Raw genomic sequence first — 19,125 nt, 5'->3', positions numbered from 1 at the left:
TATCCTACCACGTGTCGGCGCTGCACCAGTGTGCGAGGCCACAGGACATACAGCCACGCAAGCCACGGCACCTTTCTGTCCAGTAGAAGAGAGCTCAGCGGGATTCACTTCTCCGTGGACAGAGGGGGCTTCCCACCCGTGTCCGGGAGTCACACCGTGGGCCCTGGTACCGGCGGCCAGGAAGGACCGGAGGAACTGTCCGCCTGTCACTCAGCTCCCGCGAAGCAGTGACGTCACGGGCACCGGCCAGAGCTCTGTGCTCAGGGTTTCCACTGGGAAGTGAGAGGCGCAGGTTCTGGGGCCGACGAGTGGCGCAGTGGGCTACACTTCCACCTGCGCGCCAGCATCCCGTGTGGGCGCTGGGTTGAGTCCCGGCTGCTCCTCTTCCGATCCAGCTCTCTGCTGTGGCCTGGGAAAGCAGTAGAAGACGCCCAGGTCCTTGGGCCCCTGCACCCGTGTGGGAGACCCAGAGGAAGCTCCCAGTTCCTGGCTATGGATCGGCCCAGCTCCGGCCGTTGCGGGCATTTGGGGAGTGAACCAGTGGCTGGAAGACCTCTCTCTCTCTCTCTCTCTCTTTCTCTCTCTCTCTCTCTCCCTCTGTGACTCTGCCTCTCAAATAAATAAATAAAATATTTTAAAAATAAAAATCTTCTTCCAAGAGCACAAAGGGCGGCACAAAATGCCGACTAGTTCAGCCACCACCGTGACCTCGCCTTGGGAACTGTGTGAGCGCCAGAACGGTCTAGAACAATGACCACAAGGACACTGCAGCTGGCAAACGAGACAACATTCACACGCAGCATCTGGGCATCCCTGGGCGAGGGCTACTCGTGTTGGTGGCCGAGGGCACGGGCGTCGGCAGCCGGCACCACGGCGCAGGGAAGCAAACACAAGGCTTCTCAGGGAGACGCGGTGTCCAGAGGCTGAGGAGCCGGGCCAGCCTCCAGAGGTGCAAGAAAACCAGTGTATGTGTTTAAAAAAAAGATTTATTATCTATTTCAAAGGCAGAGAGACACACAGGTAGACTCACGGGTTCGTTCTCCAGCCAGGGCTGGGCCAGGCTGAAACCAGGAGCCAGGAACTCCATCCGGGTCTCCCACCTGGATGCTGGGGCCCAAGCACCTGGCCCGTCCTCCGCTGCCTTCCCAGGCGCGTTAGCGGGAGCTGCATCGGAAGAGGAGCAGCCGGGACCTGAGCCCACGCTCCAACAAGGGCCACGGACATCACCAGCAGCGTCACCCTGGCCTCCACGCTAGCCCCAGGGAAAGCACTTCCGGCCACTTCTGCCACGTCAAGAACCCTGAGCAGACACGGGCACCGTCACGCCCCTCACAGCCCCGCACCACACTCTCCAGCTGGGACATCGCCTGTGACCGGGGGACCACAGAACTTACTAGAACACGGCGGGCGGCGTGATCCTACCCCAGCCCCCCACCCCACCCCAGCAGCTCTGGCAAAGGGCCCGCGGCTTCGTTCCCAATTCCTGGCAGACCAGGCTTTGGTTTACTGTTTAAAGCCATAAAGAAAGGAATGGCCAGCAAACGGAATAAAAGCCACACGCCGCATTACAGCTTGACTTCTCCCAAGACAGCAGACCTGCAGCTGCGCCGTCAGGCGGCCGTGACAGATTCCAGAATTCTGTACCCGACGTGGAGCCCGGCGGCCGCAGCTCCCAGCCAGCGCCGGACCCACAACCTCACGTTGAGAAGCCCTGACCCCGGTCAACACGAGCGGTACGTCCCGAATGAGTTCCACTGCCCCGAGCCGGGGGGTTGGGTGGGGGCCACTGTCCCTGAGTCACGGGGGGCTTGGGTGGGGGCCACTGTCCCTGAGCCACGGGGGGGTTGGGTGGGGGTCACTGCCCCGAGCCATGGGGGACTTGGGTGGGGGCCGCTGTCCCTGAGCCACGGGGGGCTTGGGTGGGGGTCACTGCCCCGAGCCACAGGGGACTTGGGTGGGGGCCGCTGTCCCTGAGCCACGGGGGGCTTGGGTGGGGGCTGCTGCCTGAGCCACGGGGGGTTGGGTGGGGGCCGCTGCCCGAGCCATGGGGCGCCAGTACTCCGGAAGTCGTGTGCCCATCACCATTCTAAGGCTCAGGTGCCTCAGGGAGCCCAGCCCTGCCTGGTGAGGACTAACGAGGACCCTGGAAAGCCTTGGGACGAGGCCCTGGCACACGGGGCCTGCACATGCGTGTCACTCTGCCACCTCTGCCCGATGCCGGAGCCACAGAGGGCCCCCAGATCCGGCCCGGGAGCGGATCTCGGATCTCTGTGGAACCCGCAGACCTCACGTGGCCTCCCGGCCCTCCCGCCACGTGGACCTTCACCGAGGCCACACCCGAGAGCTTCCTGCTGTCCCGGCCGTCACTCAGAGACGCCAGCTGTGCGTGCTCCGGCTCCCGCCCCACCTCGGCCTCCTGCACGCACGCCGTGGCACATGCGCGCGCACACCCCGGCACACGCCAAACCTGTCTCGCCCGGCCTCTGCTTCCAACTAAGTTTTCCCTTCCCTGTTCTGCCCCCACAGAACAATCTGGAAAATCACCAGGCCCGCAGCACCGGGTGCCACCTTGCAACTCGAGCGCACTTCCTCCCGTTCCACAGAAATCTCCGCTCGTCACCGCCCTTCACGTGGACCTGGGCGGCAGCCCCTGAGGAAGGGAGGCGTGGAGGTCGGGGCCAGAGCGGGCCGGCCCCAGGACCCTCCCCACAGTGGGGCCAACAGGATCTCCTCCCGCCAGAGCCCGAGCCTTGGCCACATCCGTGCCATGGGATGAGCCACAGAGCCCACGTCGAGGTCATGGTGCCGGGCTCCCTGTAGCCCAGGAGAATCTGTGTCCTGGGGCCGGTGCTGTGGCATAGTGGGTAAGGCCACCGCCTGCAGTGCCGCCATCCCATATGGGTGCTGGTTCAAGTCCCGGCTGCTCCACTTCTGATCCAGCTCCCTGCGGTGGCCTGGGAAAGCAGTAGAAGATGGCCCAAGTGCTTTGGGCCCCTGCACCTGCGTGGGAGACCTGGAAGAGGCTCCTGGCTCCTGGCTTCGGATCAGCACAGCTCTGGCCATTGTGGCCATTTGGGGAGTGAACCAGGGGATGGAAGACCTCTCTCTCTGCCTCTCTGTAACTGCCTTTCAAGTAAATACATAAATCTTTAAAAAAGAAAAAAAGAATCTGTGTCCCCCCCAAAAGAGCCATTCCCAGCCAACCCCAGGACCTGTCTGGAAATCGGGCCTCTGGGGACAGATGAAGCCGAGATGGAGACACCCAGCCCCGCGCCACTGACCCCTGTGCTCGTCAGAGAAGTGGAGGTGGAACCGACGTGGAGGAAGGCTCAGAGACGGCCAGACACGGGAAGCTGTGTGATGACAACAGAGGCAGGGACTGGACAGCTGCCACTCGAGCCAGGGACGCCAGCGTCTGGGGGAGGGGGCGAGGCCCCACCAACACCCTGACCTTGGACTCGGGGCCTCCAGGGCTGCGTGAGACCGTGAGCTGCTTGCACCATCCCCGGCCGCGGCGCTCAGCTGGCAGCCAGGGGGCCCTGACACAGAGGGTCTGAGCCTGGCTCACCCCCTCGTCCTCCAAGTGCTGCACCCAACGCCCTGGGCCCTGGGGGCCGCACCCCACCCCTACAAGCTGGCCGTGGGCCCCCGCCACTCCTGCCTGAGGACCGGGACCAGGGAGCAGCCTGCGGAGTCCTCCCCCCAGCCCCAGCCCGGCTGCATCTGGGAGCTCTTCGCCCTTAATCGTTCTTAATGCTTTAACACACGAGTGACTAATGGGCTCTAATTGGACAGCTCCGGCGCCGAGCACGGCCCGGGGACTCACCGACGGTGCCCTCTGTGACCGTGGGCCTCCTAGGGGGCCTCGCTCACGGGCTCACAAGTCACCGAGGAAAAATACAGGCCTGTGTTTCTGTTATTTAGAAAAGCGTCACACCAGGGCCGACAGGCAGCTTCACCCTCCAACCAGCAAACACAGCAACGGCAAACAGGGAGACGCCGGGCGCCGAGCGGACAAATGTCACAGACGTCTTTGAGGCCTGGGCCACTGCTCTCGGAGGCCACCCCAACACCAGGGGGCGCTCCAGGGGCATTCCAGCCGCACAGCTCCCCTGGGAGGGGAGGGGGCGTGGCCTCTCCACATCCCCTGGCTGCCTCCGCACCCCCGTGGGCAGCACGGGGTTCCCAGAACTACAGAGAAAGGGCCAAGGGGCTAGAGCTGTGCACAGAGACAGACGGGGGTCTTGGAAGAGGAAGCTCAAGGCATGAGGGCCACTCGGCGGGGCGTGAGGCCAAGGGAGAGACAGAGACGGCGCAGGGTGGGGGTGGGGAGGAGGCGGAGGAGGAGGAGGGGGAGGAGGGGCGGAAGCGGCTGGGGTGCTCCAGGTCTCCTTCTGGCACGTGGCACCTCCCGGAGCCGGCGCTTGCTCGTGGCAGGTGCGCAGCCTCCCCAAGCTCCTTTAACGGAAGGGGATCCCGGGCGTCCGATCAGGACCCCCGTTTCCAAAGCCCGGCTCAAACTAGAGACATCGGGGTTAAAACATCAAATACAGGAGGAGAAGAAGGAAGAGGCCCCAGGGCTGCCCCTCCTCCGGGTGCTCCTGCCCCACCTGCACCGACCCCGACGACCCCGACGACCCCTCCCGGGCAGGAGGGCAACATCCCGTCAGCTGCTGGTGTCCCCAGGGACAGCCACGCTCTGCCCTCCCCTCCGGCTCCACAGCTCTTAAAGACAAGCCGACAGGAGACAGGCGTGATGGGTGCGCCGGAAGCTCGCTCACGCACGGTGATTGATGGATGGGGGCCAGGGAAGGTGGACGGGCCCCGCCACAGGAGCCCTCCTCGGGCTCGCTCAGCCTCGGCCCAGCCGGGAGCTTCTGTGACAGAGCCGGCGGCCCGTCCCCTCCCCCTAGGCTTGGTCGCTGCCGTCTCGGGCGAGTCTGGTCCTGCAGCCACGCTCTCTCTCAGTCAGGACTTGGCCTTGGTGCTACACTCAAATCCAAGTTGAGCCCACGCTCACGGGATGAGCTCTGAGACGGAGTCCGATTGACAGGCGGAACAAACAAACCAGGGCTGGCGCATGGCCTGGGACGAGACAGCGTCCACCACCTCCAGCCCCGCCTGCTCGCCTCAGGCCCCCAGCAGTGACCACGGCCACACGCAGCAAACCAAACGGCCCAGCCCCACCCTTGGGAGTGGACGCTTTGCAGGCTCCGCCCCCCGCCAGGCGTCCCCACCTCTGGCCTAGAAGCAGCCCAGGAAGCTCCTAGGGACAGAGGGACAGTCCCTGCCTCTAGGCCACAGGAGCCACGCCCCCAAGGGTGCGTCTGGAGCCCCTCCCTGGAGCTCCTGTCTGGGGCCAGGAGCCGGGCACCCCGACCACTGACCCTCGTGCCAAGCCTCTCCCCCCAGGGGTGTGCACCTGCCCTCCTCAAGTTGCCAAGAGACAGCCGTAAGCCCAGACAAGACTTCAGACATCCAGGGCACATGGGCCTGCACCACTCTTGCTCTGGGGGCTTCCCTCTGGGGCTTCTCCCCTTGACCTGGCCCCACTGGAAGAGGAAGACCCTCACTCGCCCATCCCCCACATCACAATGTCCCAGTGCACCTTGGGAAACAGCAGGGGGCTGCAGAGCGAATGGGCGGACGGGAGCAGCGGCAGGTGGAAGGGGGTGGCGGCAGAGCCCTGAATTCCCCAGACGTCAGGGCATCGGTCGGGTGGTGACTTCAGCCTTGAGGACCCCAAGAATTCACCTTTTGTGGGGAACACTGAGCCCGCAGCGTCCTCGGAAGAGGCAGCGTGCAGAGCTGAGCCAGCCGTCACCTGGGTGACACCCAGGGTTCGAGGGACAGTGCACGCATGACCCAAGGGGGCGCGTGCCCTGCATGGGGTCAGCATCAAGTTTTGAGTCCAGAGAGGGACTCGGAGCCACTGAGCGACGGCATAAAAGGAACCATTGAAAGAGGGGACACCCAGCCCTGACGCAGAGACGAGAGCCCCCTGCCATCAGGCACGCCGAGATGTCCAGCCCCCCCCACTCTGGACGGGATGTCTTTAGCAGGGCCTGGGGGACCGGCCAGCGCCCTGCTCCCTTTTGGGGGCCCTCGCTGGCACCGTGTGCTCGGTGCAGAAAGGGTGGCCATGCATGCCCAGGGTTCGAGTCTCCCCCACCCCCACCCCTCCCCTGCCTGGTGCAGAAAGGGTGGCCCCCTGTGCCCAGGGTTCAAGTCTCCCCCACCCCCACCGCTCCCCTGCCCGGTGCAGCTGCCAGCAGGGAGCAGTGTGTCCTGCGCTCCAGGACCATGTGACGAGCAGTTCGTCTACGCTGTCCCTGGTTCAGGGAGGTGACTTCGGGAACTTTCCCCAGGACCAGGAGTGTCCCTGATTCATCAGGAGCCCCCTGGACCACACCCGACCTCCGGCTGCCCCAGAGACCGTGGACCTGAGAGAGGACAGGGACCCAGCCAATCGCGTGGCCCGAAGCAGTGAGACTGGACACAGCTCTGGCTCCCAGAGCCTGGGGGTTTCACGGGTGGTGGAGACACAGAAGAGCCGGTCCTAACCGACCTCGTCTACCTGGGGGCTGTAGGCTTCCACAAAACCGGGGCCCTCACTATGGCACCTCTGCGAGTCCTGCGTGGGGTTCCAGCACGTGACCAAGCCCGAGGGTGGCCCCCGGGGCTCACAGCCAGCACTGGAAGTGCAGGCAATCTTGGGGTTCATTCCCTGATCCCCAGAGTATGACGCTGACTCTAGTGGTAGGGGCAGAACCGAGCTACCGGCGCCCACCTGCTCCCCTGATCCCGACTTCAGGGCCCTCACGGGCTGCAGGGCGACCTGAGCAGTGGAGGAGACCCTGACCCTCGCCCCCATGGCTCTCGTGCTGGCCAGAGAGCAGACCCCACACCCCGGCCGCCCTCAGTCCCACAGCCGGGCTGCGGGGGCTCAGGGCAGACAGCGGCCGCTCGCTCCTCATCCCGATTCTCCCCGCACACTCTCCGAGTCAGCTCGCCGCCAGGATCTGAACACCAGAGACCCGCGCCGAGTGCCCCCGCCTGCAGCTGCCGTGGAGACGAAACGCGCCCGTCACAAACACAGACGCGGGCCGGCAAGGGCGGCGACCCACCTGGTGCTGGAGGTGGCGTGTGCTTGGCCCCGGGGGGTCCTCTCTGCAGCTCCCGGGGCGCAGGAGGCTGAGGCAGGGCGGGTGTCGCAGAACCTCTAGGTTCTCAGAGACGGATCGTCCACCTGAAGGGAAAGAAGACATCCTGGCGTTGATCTAAACCCAACGGAAGAGGGAAGCCGGCCAGCCACGTGAGCCCCACGGGAGACACAGCCCCAGCGCCGGGAGCCCCACGGGAGACACAGCCCCCCAGGCGGTGCACCCTCCACGCCGCACCCCACCCCAGCGACGCCTCCTGCGGCGTCCATGCTGGAACCCGCCACCCTCCGCCCACCCCGTAGCCACAGGCGTCACAACATCACCGTCCTGGTCACCTCCACGCAGCCGTGTCCCCTTGCACGTGAAGGAAGCCGCCCCAAAGCTGTGTGAACTCAGTGTCTGGGAGCCCACCGCTCACAGGGTCTGGAAGACCGACTAAGAAAGTGCAGTGCCGCACGGTGGGGCTGCCCGTTCGCAGCCAAATCCTCTGTCCACGGGACCCCCGCAGCCCCCTGGGCTCCTGCTGCCCCTCCCTCCCCACGCCCCATCTCTGTGCCCACTGCACAGGAGTCGCTGTGCCTTGTCACGGCTCCTCCCTCCCTCCCCTACCAACAGGACTGTGGCCGAACAGAGCACCCTACACAAACCAATCCCCACCCCTCGGCATCCCTGGGAAGCCGCCCCCGGGACTCAGGGCGTCTGGGAGAGCGGGTGTGCCCCTCCTTCCTGTGGCCTGGCCTTGCCTCCCTGGAACACAAGCCCTCGTGAGGGCAGCCTTCGTGCCTCTGTGAGTCTGCACCAGCCCCCAGTGCCCTGGACATGCCTGGAGCACGTGTGGCCCGCTCAGCACTTCCCGAGGGCAGAACCAGGGCAGGAATGAGCGCCCTTCCACGCCCCTGTTCAAGCCCTGCGTTTATGGACTCGCATCCCACTGGACTTCCCAGGAAGCCGGAGGGGCTGGCTCTCCCGCCGGATCTGTTGGTGGGGGCCAGGAGGGGTGTTCGGTATCTGGGCCTCGACAGTCTTTGGGGGTCTTCATTCACACCAGCCCACACAGCGTGTGCAGCAGCAGGCCGACAAGACCGGCTCCGGCCAGCCCACAGACACCAGCTCTGGGGCCAAGCCACGGGGTGGGGACAGCCAGGGAGGGCTAAGCTGGGTCTGCCTGCCTCCCCCCACGCACCCATGGAAAGGCTCCCTCTGGCCCTCCCCAGAAATCTTACAACAGGGCTTTCAACAGCGACCACAACAGTGAGACTACCACCTGTTGCTTTTTTCCTAAAATCAGCGCCATCCCAAGTATCAGGAATGCACCCCAAGGTAGCCCCCAACCCCAGAGAGACGCTGGGGAATGCCTGTTTTTCTTGATGGTGGCATAGGAGGGACTGACCCGGTCCTGGGCTGCAGGAGGCCGCTGCCCACGGGAACAGCCGGGGCGGGGCGGGAGTACCCGGTCCTAGCTCAGCAGATGAAACACAGCGAGCAGGACGGCTGGGCGGGGGGCCCAGGTGGAGGAGTGATGGGGGCAGAGGAAGGAGGTGGCAGGCGTCTCCCAGCCCTGAGCATCAGCAGCTGGCATGAAAGGCCGGGAGTGCGGGGGAGGGGGGCACTTTGCCACTGTGGCTTCGGAAGCAGGAGGACCCAGCGGCTGAGGGCTCTGCCTGTCCAGCCTCCCCTGAGCCCAGCGCCACGCTCTCCAGCCCCGAGTTCCCGCCGGCTCAGTGGCCCAGGGGGCAGGGGCACCTGCAACCCACGGGTCTCTCCTGATGCCTTGGAGGTTCCAGGGGTGACAGGAGGCTCTCTGGGGCCTGGACTCGATTCCCGAGTGCCCACTTCAGCTCACAGTGTCACCTCCTCTCCAAAGTCTCCCAGCGGGGATGGCAGAGGGGGTCATCTCTCCCATCGCCCCCAAGGCAGAGGAGACACAGAGGACCCTGGGCAGGTCGGGGGCCCAGGAGAGGCCACGTGTGCCACGGCCATTGTCCCACCGGCGGTTGTCAGGTCTCTGGCCCTGGAGGCAGAAGGAGCTGGTGCCTTGATGGTGTCCAGCTAGAAGTCTGGGGCTCCAGGGCCTAAGCCGGAAGTAGGGGTGGGGGTGTGCCAGGAAGGGAGAGGCACAATGAAGGAAGAAGGCCCAAGGCAGGCAGGAACCGAGTGGCAAATGCGGTAAACACCAATTCCGGTCAAAGTGTGGACGCCTGTTTGCCGAATCACTGCTGAGGCCCGTGGGGTCCAGTGTGGGGTCCAGCGTGCTGGGTGAGCGCTGAGTAGGCTCCCAGGGGTGGGCCCAGGATGAATTCGGTGGGCACACAGTAGGTGGTCCGCCTTCAGTGTGCAGTGCATGATGGGAAGGAGGAGAAGCAGCCCATCGTGGGGGGAGTCATGGTTCTGCTGACAACCGCCCGGGGGCCTGGGAGGGTCCCGCTCACCGCGTCCACACAGGAGGGTCTCTGACTCCCAGGGTGGGCTTGGGCAGCAGGACCTCCACGTTCTGCACAGCAGAGCAAACGCAGCAAGCCCCCAGAAAAGACAGGCGTCCGGGACCCCTCTCACTCAGCTGCCCCCGCACGGGAGGCCCGGTGCAGAGCACACATTTCGAATTTTTCCCCAGATCCCTCAAGAGGAAGGTGCACTTGGACGTCCAGGGACCACAGTGGGCTGGGGACATCACAGTCCCATGTGCGTCAGGAACCAAATGTGGACGTGGCTCTATCTATGGGAAGAGAGATGGGCACCGTAGAGCAGTCCTGGTGGACAGGGTGAGGAGGGGCCTCCCCCTACCTGGCCTGCTGCTCACAGGTGGGGCAGGTGTGTGGGATGCCACGATGGTGCCCCCTCTGGGCAGACACAGCCCTGCAGGTACAGGACTGGAACCTGGACCAGGTGCCTCGGAACAGGCCACGCTCTCCACCCGTCTCTGGGACGGCCTGGGGGACGCCCCTCAAGGAGGCTGTACAGTGGGCAGAGGGAGCGAGAGGTGGGAGCTGTGGGCCACAGCTCTCCTCCCAGCCCACGGGCTGTGTGGCCAGAGACAGACCCCCCTTCCCCACTGACGCATTTCAAGGGCCTGGACGTGAGACAGGGTCAACGGCACCCCAGCTGCCACCCACGCTGCTGTGCTCGGACATCGCTGCACCAGAGAGAGGCACAGAGAACCCGCGGGCAGGGCCTCGCCCCACATCTGAGCTGCCGCTTCTCCCACCGGCTCCACGGAGAAGCCCAACGCCCTCCCAGGACTACAGAGCAACAGACGGGGGCTGGGCCTGAGAAAGAGCCTCTGGGTGGGTGGCGGGGGGTGGGGGGAGGTGTGGCGAGTGGGCTGCAGCACCAGAAGCCCCAGGAGAACAGGGCTCTCCCCGCTGCTCATCACCCAGGCCCCTGCCAAGGCCCCGAGACCCTCCGGACCCAGCCCCGGCTGCCTTCCTTGTGCTGGTTTGCGTGAAACACACCTGCATCCTCCCTCGGCTCCCCAGCTCCCCCCACCTCGGCCCCTCTCAGAGAGGCTGGCCTCCTCCTCATCCGTTTCTCGTCATCTCCTCCGTCTCTGCTCCCCCCAGATGCGCGCTAATGACCAAAACCAGGGTTGAAGGCTGCAGCTCGGGAAGCCAGCGCAGTCAGCCGTTTCTTTAACCGGCAGAAACGGCGCGCCGCCAAGAGCCCAGGGCACATAGACTGTTCCGGGTTCGCGACCCCTCCTCTCGTTTCCAAGCCACTCTCTCGAAGCCAGCTCCAGCCCTGCCCCCGCACGAGTCCTGTCTCTGCGAGAACACTTTGGGTTTCACCGCCCTGGCATCTGGTCGGAGCCCGGCGGTTTGACTGCGGCTCCGTGGCCTCCTCCTTTCTCCGCCCAGCGTGTTCTAATGACGCCGTGTGCCTTGTGCTATTGTGGAAACGTTACACGATTCCCCGCAGCCAGCACCCAGGGGAGGGCCCTGGGTAATTTCTGTGTCTTCCAAGATGTGGTTAACGCAGGCGCTGCGCGGGGGTGTCATTGGGAAGCAATTTTCCTCCAAGGTCAGGAAACTTCTGGGGAAAGCTGGGCGCCCAGAACCTCCGGCCCTGAGCTGAGCTTCGGGGCCCAAACCTAAAGCGCTTGGCCAATCACAGGAAAGCCCCGGCCCAGCTAACTCGCTGCTTGGAGCTTCCGCAGCCCGAGCAGATGCAGGTGCCGGGGCACGGGCCAAGTGTCGCAGGCTTCCCTGCCCGCACCAGCCAGGTTCTGGCTTCTGGAGTCAGAGACCCAAGACCCCGCTGCGGTGCACCGGGCCAGCGGCAGACACGCCAGAACTCGGCTCACCCAGTGCCCACGTTCCAGCCCTCCCAGAAGGCACCGCCCCCAAACACCCCAAGTCCCTCCTCTGCTGGAGGCCCGGGACACAGAGAGGCACAGCACAAGGACCTGTCCCCAGTGAGCTGTCTGGCCATGAGGACAGAGAGCCAGTGGACCGGCGTCTGGTAAGGGCTGGGACGCAACAGCAAGCCCTCCGAGAGTGGAAGCCGGCTCTGCTCAAGGCCACGGCCCCCTGGCTGCTACACAGCGGGGCCAGAGAAATGTATGAGAGAGGATGAATGAATGAAGTGCCACGGGGTGGGAGGGGCCAAGGGTTGGGACCCTCAGCAGAGGCCCCACCTGGGCCTCCCTCCCGGCAGCCCAGAGCAGCTGGGTTCCCCGGGCCGGCACGGGCCCAGCGTGCTGACGTGGGAGGGCGTGGAAGTCCTGGCTCACCTACCCGGGAAATGGGGACAGTGCCACATCACAGTGGAGGCGATGGGCGGGGTGGCCTCGGGCCCTCCCCTCAAGGTACGGAGCCACGCCCCCAAGTTCTTACAGAAAAGTCATCTCCTAGATAGAAGAGAGGCAGAGCTGAAGCCGCTCTCTCAGCCCCCGGGGGCTGCGTCCCCCGCCCCGCCCACTGCCCAGATCCAGATGTGGCCGGGCCATCAGCAGGTCATCCAGGATCTCCACTCCTGGGTCCTCTGTGGGAAGGAAAGGGATTGGACAGGGGACTGAGGGTGGACACCTCCTCCCCACACCCATGCCAGCACCCACGTGGTCACGCCCAGGCCTGGGCCCTCCTGCCCCCACCCCGGGGCTGCAGGGGTGGCTCTCAGAGCAGGACAGGTGAGGCACAGCTGCCCCCTCCCACCCAGGAGCACAGAAGCCACCCACCCCCTCGCCCCAGCCTCCCAGGTCAGGGCGGACGACAGGGCCCCAAAAGAACAGGTGTCAGGAGCGTGCGGACGGCCAAGGGGCCGGGAAAGCTGACCGGGGAGCAGGGACAGGGCTCCCCTGGCCAGAGGTCCTCCTGTCCACCTCCTGCCCTATCTCGTGGGTGTGAAACGCAGACTGGAGCCTGGCAGGGAAGAGGCCTCACCGCCCCCCACCCTGAGCCCAGGAACACACACCACCTGCTGCAGCCCCCGACCCGCTCTCCTGGGGTGGGGGGAGCCTTAGCCACGACATCGCCCATCCCAGGAACCCGCACTTCTTCTGAGCTCCTCTGGGCGGCGCTGTTGGAGCCCAGCAGGGCAGTGCAGCTCAGGGTCACGGTCGGGGCCAGGGAGCCACCTTAGGGTGAGGCTGAGGTAACCAGACGTCGACTCCGCCCACCCCTCCAGGTACCTGAGCTCCTGTCAGCCGTCATTCATTCAGTCCCCCAGCCATGCGCTCTGTCATCTATCTGTCCATCATCCATCCTTCTACGCAGCCTCACCCACGAAACAGCCCCAAGTGAGGGCGGGACAAGGCTCAAACAGCAGCCGAGCGGGGAGAGGGGACGGCAGTGCCCCGGAGACTCGGCAGAGCCGTCCGTGCGTCGGGGCGGCCCTTCTGTCCTGCCTTCGTCCTGGGGCCGGCCACGGTTTGCTCACCTGTAAGCCGGGCTGACAAGGACTCTGAGTCATGCCCACGCAACGCCTTACCCTGGCCCACGGTGGGCACCCCTCACACAGGGTGGCCAGCGCCGCACCATGGCAGGAGTCCACGCTAACCGACTCCGCGGTCTTCCCCACCGGGGCGCTAACGCCTCCTTCACCTGCTGTGAATCGGCACAGACTTGCTGTCCCATAGGACGACGGAGGTCACCACCTCCAGCCTTGGCAGAAGTCCTGTACACGTGCCGCTGCCAGCGACCCCGGGAAGCCCAGCTCTGCCTGCAGCCCCCACCAGCTCGCTGGGGACAGGAAGTGACGTCACAGCCCAGGAAGAGGCGTGACCAGGGAGGGGAGACCGGCAAGGCCTGGAAATGAGAGTGGACGAGAGGGTCTGCCTGGCTGACTTTTAACTCAGGGTAGCCCAGTCGTCAGCACCGCCAGGGCAGGCTGTGGGACGCATGAGAGGCGGCCGTGCGCATCACTGCAGAGTGATGATCCCCTGCAGGCACATCGGGGATCCCGCACAGCGCTCCTGCCACGATCACTGCCACGCAGGTCCTCGCCGAGGGCCCACGGGTCCAGCGTCCACAGTCATGAGGACGAAACTAAAACTGGGTCAGACCCGAAAGGCAGGCTCTCCGCCGAGCTGCTGAACGCACGGGAGGACGCGGCAGCTCACGCATCTGCCTGCCCCGCGCAGTGAGGTGGGCGGGCTCGGGGGTCCAGCCGCCCGCCCTCCGCACACAGGCCCCTCTGGCCAGAGTCCTTCCCGCCAGCGGAACCAGAGACCAGGAAGCTCCAGGGCGTCAGACTCACGGGGGCCAAGGCCATCGGTTGCCCGCTCCTCCCCGCCACCTACAGCCCCGGGTTCGAGGCCGTCGGACGGAGCCCAGAGGCTGCAGATGCCCCCCAGCCCAGACCTCCCGCTGAGGAACCCCAGCCTTTACCCGTGGCCCACACGATGCCGACACCTCGCATCTGTGTCACGCGCCCCCCTCCTTAGAAATCAGATATGCAGTCTGTGTGTGCTCACACCCTGCCTGGAACCCGGAACCCGGAACCCGCCCTTCAGAGCCTCGGCGTCACAGGCTCTGCGTGGGACCCAGCTCCTCGGGCTGCACGGTGCAAACCCACCAGCCCCGACACCGGCTCGCACCCCGAGAAGCTGCCCTGCCTCGCGGGGAAACAGGGCCAGGTGCTTACAGCCAGGGGCGTCTCCAGCCTGCACGGCTCTGTGTTCTAGACCAGGGGACAGTCACCGAACTAAGACGGTGGTGGGGCCAACACCCCGAGACCAGCTGCTCACACAGCCTGGCTACCTCAACGGGCACGGAAAACATTGACTAGGGGCAGGTGTTGGGCCTGGTGGCTGAGACGCCGCATCCCCATTGGCGTCCGGGTTCGATGCCCGGCGCCGGCTCCTCCCTCCAGCTTCCTGCTAATGCGAATCACGCAGGTGAGCAGAGAAGGCGCAAGTGACGGGGTGCCTGCCCCCGCGTGGGAGACCGGGGCGGGGGGGGGACGCCCAGCTTCAGCCTGGCCCGACCCAGCTGTTGTAGCAGCCGTTACGCACCCGCCCTCTTCCTCTCTCAATCAGTAAAACTCCTAAGACTTGCTCCACTGGGCGAGCGGGGGCGCCCCATACTAACGCCCCTCCCAGGCCGGCCTCGAGGTCTCAGACCCAGAGACGAGAAGAACGACGGGGGTGTCGGGGCTCAGGCGGGGAGTGGGGCGTCTGCGCTGAGCAGGGACAAGGTTCCAGCTTGGGGAGTGAGAAAGTTCTGGTAGTGGGAGGTGGCCGAGGCCACGCACCGTGACGTCCCCAGGGCCACTGAACGGGGCACCCGCACGGCTCCGGACCGAAGCCTCGCCTCACCAACCGCTCAGCACAGTCCCTGACATGGACGCCCACCCATGCTCGTGGCCCACTGTGGCGGGGGAAGCTCGAGAACACCTGTCACCTCCCCCACATGCGCTCAGCACCAACCTGGCCAAGGCTCCCGGGACGCCCACTGTCCCCGCTCACTCGGCAGCAGAACGCAGGATCCAAGGGCGGGGCTGGCCCCCGGCTCCCTGCCCACAGGGTCCAGGCCGTCAAGAAACAGGACCTGCCAACCCCTCCCCACCCCCACTGATCACTCTGAAGTCCTGCCTCGGGCGGCTAAGGCCTCCCAGCGGCACCAGGACCCAGGCGGCCAAGACGGCAGACTTCACTCGGCCTCGCCGTGGGGCCGGGAGCCAGAGACCAGGGCGTGGGCAGGGTCGGCAGAGGGCTCGGGCTCTCCTCCTGGCTGTGGACGGCCGCCTCCTCGCCGTGCCCTCCCCAGCCAGCTCTCTGGTGTCCCCAAGGGCACTGATGGCCCCATGAAATCCCCCCGCCCCACGACCTCCCCCGGCTCCCACCACCTCCGACACCATCACGGTGGGAGTTGGGGCTCCACTGCTCATGGCCAACCCAGGCCCCCTGCCCCTCTGCCGCCTCCCGAGAGCTGACCGGCGTCTGCTGGCTCCAGCAGGACTACGGGAGGACGTGGTCGACTTGGCATTCAACAGCGCATCACAAAGTCAGAGAGGTGACGGACGACACGACGGGCACTTTTCTCACACCGTATTCGGAACACGGGCAAAGCCCTTCTGACGTGTGGCAGACACAGAGGTTATCACGCGGCGCCCACGTGTGCAGCCGGAACCCAGCCATGGGCTCCTCTCACAGCCCATGCGCATCTCAGCCCGACATGCCCAGGGCGGCCCGGGACCGAGGGTCTCCCAGGGTGGCACTGAAAACCACACTTCTCCACGCCGCCATTGGAATGCAGGTCCCAGGGGCCCCTGGACCAGGACAGGGACGCAGGAACCCCCCCAGGCCCAGGGTCCAGCAGGGCTGCACACGCCCACACTGTGGGCCCAGGGACGGAGAAGGGAACGGACCGAGGAGGGGCGGGTGCCTGGAGCCCCTGGGCACTCTGCAGTGACCGCTCCTGTGGCCGGGGCCTCAGGCTTCCCCTCCCCCGGACTCTCCTGCAGCCGCCCCAGACGGGCCCCCTACATCCGCAATGGCTCCGTCACTGAAGCCCAGAGCCAGGCTCCTGCTAGGAGCCCAGGCGCTGCAGGCCCTGCTTCCACCCGAGGCTCGAGGGCAGGGCCCTTCCCCGCCTCTCCCAGCTTCCAGGGGCTTCCGGCCCCTTGGCCTGTGGCTGTGTCCCTCGGGTCTCTGTCCCCGTGTCCAGTCTCCCTCGCCACCTGCTCCCTGGGACAGGAGCGACAGCAGCCAGGGCCCAGCCGGATGGCCCAGGGTCTTCAGCTCACCGTCATGCCTGCAGTCTGGCTTCGCCACCTAAGGCGGCACAGGTCTGGGGACTGGTGCGGGTCCCTTCCCGGGGGACAGCACTGCCTAGCAGAGAGGGGACTGGCTGGCTCATTCCCTGGGGGTCAGACTGGCCACTGCCACAGGAAATAATTCTTGGGGAGGGGCCGGCATTGCCCAGGGAGAGCCAGCACCCCCTAGGGTATAAAGCACCCACTGACCAGGCGGCCGCTGCCACCATCCCCGCGGCTCAGGCCTCGCAGACCCAGGGCCTGCATGGAGGCTCATGGGCAGCTGCCGCCCCCGGCTGCCCAGGCCGGGGGGTTAGAGCCACGCCGTGTGTGCGGAGGGTCTGCAGAAGACACCGCCCACGCCCCCCGTGTCTCCCCGTAACACAGCCCAACCTCAACCACCCACGCTCGCCCAGGAGCGCGTGTGCCAGGGCCAGACGGCCAGCACACCTGGGCATTGCCCCCAGGGGGCCGGCCTGGCCCGTGAGCAGGTGTCTAAGAACCCAGCTCCTGTTCCCTGGGAAGCACGCCCCGCACCCGCTCTCAGAGTCCTCGGGGGAGCACAGCGGTGCCTGGGCCTCCTCCCCTCCCTGTCCCACACTGTCCCCAAGGCCACCTCCCCTCCCTGTCCCGCGCTGTCCCCAAGGCCTCCTCCCCTCCCTGTCCCACACTGTCCCCAAGGCCACCTCCCCTCCCTGCCCCGCGCTGTCCCCAAGGCCACCTCCCCTCCCTGTCCCGCGCTGTCCCCAAAACCGCTCGAGCCGGGCCCTGTCTGAACCACCGGGAGGTGCCGGCCACAGGCTCCGAGCCAGTGAGGGGGGAGAGGCGACGAGTCTTGGGGGGACTGGACCTGGGTCACCACACAGCAGGGAGGGGAGCAGGGGCAGCCGAGTCGCTCTGATGACCACCACGGCTCCTCCGTGCCGCCTGCCCAGAGCAGCAGGCACGGCGGCCCACCGCAGGGGACACGTCCCAAGCCTGAAACCACGCACAGTTCCAGATCCCGTGTGTCCCATGTCCTTCCCGTACGTGCGGGTGTGGGATCACATTTAGGAGTGAGGTGGATAGACAAGTGCCGATAAGCAAGCAGGGCCCGCAATGGCGGCACCAGCGTCACCTCTGTGTTGGAGGCCACCATTGAGTAGAATAAGGGTGACTTAAACACAAGCACTGAGGGTGACTTAACACAAGCACTGAGGCTGACTTAACACAAGCACTGAGGGTGACTTAAACACAAGTACTGAACGTGACTTAAATATAAACACTCAGGGTGACTTTAATACGAGCACTAAAAGTGATTCAACACAAGTCCTAAGAGTGACTTAACACAAGCACTGAGGCGAAAAACACAAGCACCTAGGGTGACTTAAACAAGCACTCAGAGTGACTTAAACACAAGCACTGGGGACTGGCCACAGCCAACCTGATAACCAGGACAGCCACTGGTGCCTAGCGGGCAGGTGGTGCCCACAGAGTGGACACGCTGGACGGACGTGTGCTCCCCCCACCATCCCAGGTGCAGGGTTCCATCACACGACTCAGAACAGTGAGTGCAATTCCAAATACGAGCACTGCCTGCTTCTGGAACTTTCCATCGAAGACTTGGAACTCAGCTACCCTGGAGTAGCTGAAACTGCGGGAGGAGGATGCAGCTAAGAGGGGACTCCTGCCTGCTGGGCCGGCCGCTAAGCGCCTGGTACTCCAAACGCCAGGCACAGGGCCACACGCCTCCCGCACGGCTGCAGCCCGGCCTGCCGCTGGCCCGCTGCCCGGCACGGCGGGGGCGGCCAAGTGCGCGACTCTTCAAGGTCGCGCCTCCGGGGAGTAGCCCAGGGCAGGTTCAGCCAGGGTCGCTGCCCACCCTCCCCCACACACACACCCAGCACCGGACGGCGTGGCCGGTGTCCGAAAGTTCCCCGCCACGGGTGAAGACCACCCAGCAGAAAAGCAGGTGCGTGGGGAAGACGACACTGAGCCCCCCCGACCCTGCTGGGCCACCGCGGCCGCCTGGACGTTCCCACGAGGGCAGGGGGCCCCAGCGAGGGGAGGGACCCGTGGGGGCAGCCCCCACCTCACGGTCGGCCGCAGCCTCAGAAGCAGGGAAGACGCGAGGACGAGCCGACGGGCACTGGGCTCCCTGGGCCACCAGATCACGAATCGGAGGCGCGTTCCTGGCGCCGCTGAGCGGCCATCTGCTGCGGGGTGCTGGCGCCAGGTGCCTGCCGTGGGGTGCTGGACGGGCTGACCTCCACCCTGCTGGCACTCCGAGCCGTCAGTCTTCCCCAGGAGCCTGCACCCCCCACCCCCGGCAGCTCAGCAACTGAAGACCCGGGCCCCACAGGGAGGCCCGGGCGAGGGGGCAGACCCGGGGAGCGTGGTAGAGCCCACCGCCCGCCTCTGCCCCGCCCTCTGCTCAGGCTGCAAGCTGGGGGCGGGGTAGAAACTGCAGTGCAGGACGGAAGCCTGGGGGCTCAAGGGGGGCAGCGGGCCTGGGTCGGGGTCCAGAGGCGGCACGAGGGCACCAGAGGGGCCGGCGGGGGAGCTGGGGCCGTGTCCCTGCGCGCCAGGATCTGGAGGGCAGAACATTCTAGAGAGGGTCTTTCCCCACGGAAGCCTGGGGGCTCGAGGGGGGCAGCGGGCCTGGGTCGGGGTCCAGAGGCGGCACGAGGGCACCAGAGGGGCCGGGGGGGGAGCTGGGGCCGTGTCCCTGCGCGCCAGGATCTGGAGAGCAGAACGTTCTAGAAAGGGTTTCTCCCCACCGCCACCACGGCGG

General features: G+C 65.9%; 1 protein-coding gene across 13 annotated transcripts in view; it reads right to left on the bottom strand.

The window, feature by feature from the left end:
- Window positions 1-19,125, bottom strand: part of RBFOX3 (RNA binding fox-1 homolog 3) — a 321,834-nt gene that overhangs the window by 232,123 nt on the left and 70,586 nt on the right. For all 13 annotated transcript variants that reach the window (XM_089316674.1, XM_089316670.1, XM_089316665.1 and 10 more), the window contains exon 2: window positions 7,128-7,249. The gene's annotated coding sequence lies outside the window, so the exon portion shown is untranslated. The remainder of the gene's footprint in view (window positions 1-7,127; window positions 7,250-19,125) is intronic.

Source organism: Oryctolagus cuniculus, chromosome 17 (genome assembly GCF_051225735.1).
Source record: "Oryctolagus cuniculus isolate XC-2025 breed Fujian yellow rabbit chromosome 17, ASM5122573v1, whole genome shotgun sequence".
Classification (NCBI taxonomy): Eukaryota; Metazoa; Chordata; class Mammalia; order Lagomorpha; family Leporidae; genus Oryctolagus; species Oryctolagus cuniculus.
Note: the sequence above shows the minus strand (reverse complement) of the source record. Positions and strands in the feature narration are given on the sequence as shown.